The following is a 2651-nucleotide window of genomic DNA, read 5'->3' on the forward strand; positions in this document are numbered from 1 at the left end:
CACAGGGTGGAGCTGTGGCGAGTGCTGAGGAAGTTCTAGTGATGGAGATGGTGAATAATATTCCTAAATTATAGAAAACAGAAGAGTCTGACTGGGGTTGGGAGGTGGAACCAGGCTGCTCCTGGAGGTGAGTGTCCCTCTTAGGCCCATAGTGAAGCTTGGCTGGAAACCCACAGAAGCAAAAGAACTCATCTCTACAGCATCCACAGCATGAGTAAGACTCCCTCTCATGGGGTCGCCTTCTTCCTGGGGATGGTGCAACCCCAGTTCATAGTGTTCGTTGTGCCACCAGGATTTGTGGGGAGTATAGCCACAGCCTAATGGGTGGGCTTCCCCCAAGCTCTTCTCTTTTGTGCAAGTCTGCTGAGGGGAATCCCCAACTTATTTACATCCCTGGTGGCCCCGCCCCTTTCAGAACAGTCCCGTATGCCACTGTTTCTCTCTTTCTGTTTTTAAATTTTAAATTAAAATAAATTTTTATTCAAATCATCTTTTAAAAGTAGAGCACGTTTATTCTGTGCTATTAACTCTGCCAAACTGCAACTTAGCTCTATGAAGTATAAAACCCTTGAAAATTTTGAATGTAAATCACATTTTTAAAACAAAAAGCAGTCTTAACATGCCTCAAATTTTAGACACCAATATATTTTGTCCAAGTATAGTGTGTATATCAAAAGGGAACCTTTTAAATATGTGTAAAGAGTTGTAATAATTTTTCAAACTGCTCCAATTGTACAAATAAAAATATTTGTGAATGTGACTTTTATGGAGTGTTGCTTTTCAATGCCTATAAATTATAGTTGAAAACGAAAAGTCTAGCATAAGTGTTCAAACCTAAACCAGGAAAATCCAGATGCTGAGCTCTATAACCGCACTGCCCAGGCCTCACGAACTGCTAGCTGCTCCAACCACCCGTGAGGTTGTCTCTGTCCCCTTCTGGAGCTGACGAGGCCGGAAGGTAGTGCTTTACTCTAATCCTGCTACTCAGAGGGTCATCTGTGGCCTCAAAGGCTCCTGGCATCACTCAGGAGCCTGCTAGAGAGGCGAAATCTCATGCCCCACCCTGGACTCACTGAATCAAAATCTAAATTTTAACACCACATCCACACAATTTATATGCATGCTAAAGTTTTAGAAACACAGTCTCAACAATGCATTTTAAGTTACAAATTGAGATATAAATAGTAGGAATGGTTGTTAATACAGTTGTCATTGAGGAAATGACTGTCTCCCACTTGTATTTTCTTCACCGTGGTCAGGCCGTTGGCTTGGACCCATCATGTTGCCATCGTGGGCAGCACAGTTGTGACGCAGGCTGGTGAATTGCTGGTGGAGGGATCTCGGGAGCTGGAATGGAGCCAGCTCGAGGGCTGCATTTCCAGGTGGATTTTCAGGACATTGACACGGCATGAGACTGGATGCAGATCCTGTGAACATAGCATGTGCTATCAGAACATTGAGAGACGCATGTGGCTTTGAAAGAAGCGAGAGATTTTCCCCCCAGAACCTGATTTTCTTCCCCCCAAAATCTGTCCCTTGCCAGTTTCGGTGAAAGATGCTGCCATCTACCTGGCAAATTCAGCCAGCAGTTTTCACACCATCTGGGTTTCTTCTTTTGTCATGATCTTCATCCCATTAACTTCATCTCCAAATTCTACCATCTGTGACTCCTCCTTCTTTAATTTCCACCACCCCCTCAACCACCATGACCACCACCACCATGACCACCATGACCACTCTGACCACCACCACCATCATCACCATGATCACCACCATCACCATCATGACCACCACCACCACCATGGCCACCATCACCACGACCACCGCTATGAACACTACCACCACCACCACCATGACCACCACTACCACCACCACTACCACTACTACCAGGACCACCAAAGCCACTGCCCTTTCTTATTTGGACTTCTAGCCCTTATTAGTTCCACAGTTCCACTGCACATCCTTTGCCCGTTCCCCAAGCCTTAGAGAAAATGGGTCTCTTCTTCTCCTTGCTGAAACCCCTTCTACCTGTACCTGTTCACCTGAGCCTCTGGGTTGTTCCTAGACTGGTCTCTGCAGCTCAGCAGCCTCACGTGGCCCCTCTTTGCCACACCCAGTGACAACTAAACAGACCTTTCACTGTTTGGAGTGTGAGGAGTCTTTGCACAGATGTGTTAGAGTTCAACTTTGAGCCTTTGGGTTCCCTCCTCTGAGTGCTTAGCTTGTTCTTGTCCTTTGGGTCTCGGCTAACCTCTCACGTCTCCAGTACCCTCTTGACCCAAGTTCCCTTCCTCCATTATAAGTGGGCAATCATTTTGCATGGTTGCCTTTATGTTTTGCTTTCTCTGTCCCCAGAGAATGGTAGGGCTGGCTCAGGTCTGTGTTGTTCCCTGCTGCGTCTCCAGGTTCTAGCTCAGGGTCTGGCATGGTGTAGGCATTCAGGGGACACTAACTATGACTGCTGAAGAGCTGATGAATGAAGGCATGTAGGAACACATCAACCCCCTGCAGAGCTGCTCAATTACACAATACTGTCTGGACTTCACCTCCTGCTGAACAAAAAATGCTCACCTCTTAATTCTAAGCTCGTCATGTTCACACACAGAGTGCCGAATGCACTGTCATCATTCTAAAAAAAAAAAAAAAAAAAA

Source organism: Octodon degus, unplaced genomic scaffold (genome assembly GCF_000260255.1).
Source record: "Octodon degus isolate 3935 unplaced genomic scaffold, OctDeg1.0 scaffold00043, whole genome shotgun sequence".
NCBI lineage: Eukaryota > Metazoa > Chordata > Mammalia > Rodentia > Octodontidae > Octodon > Octodon degus.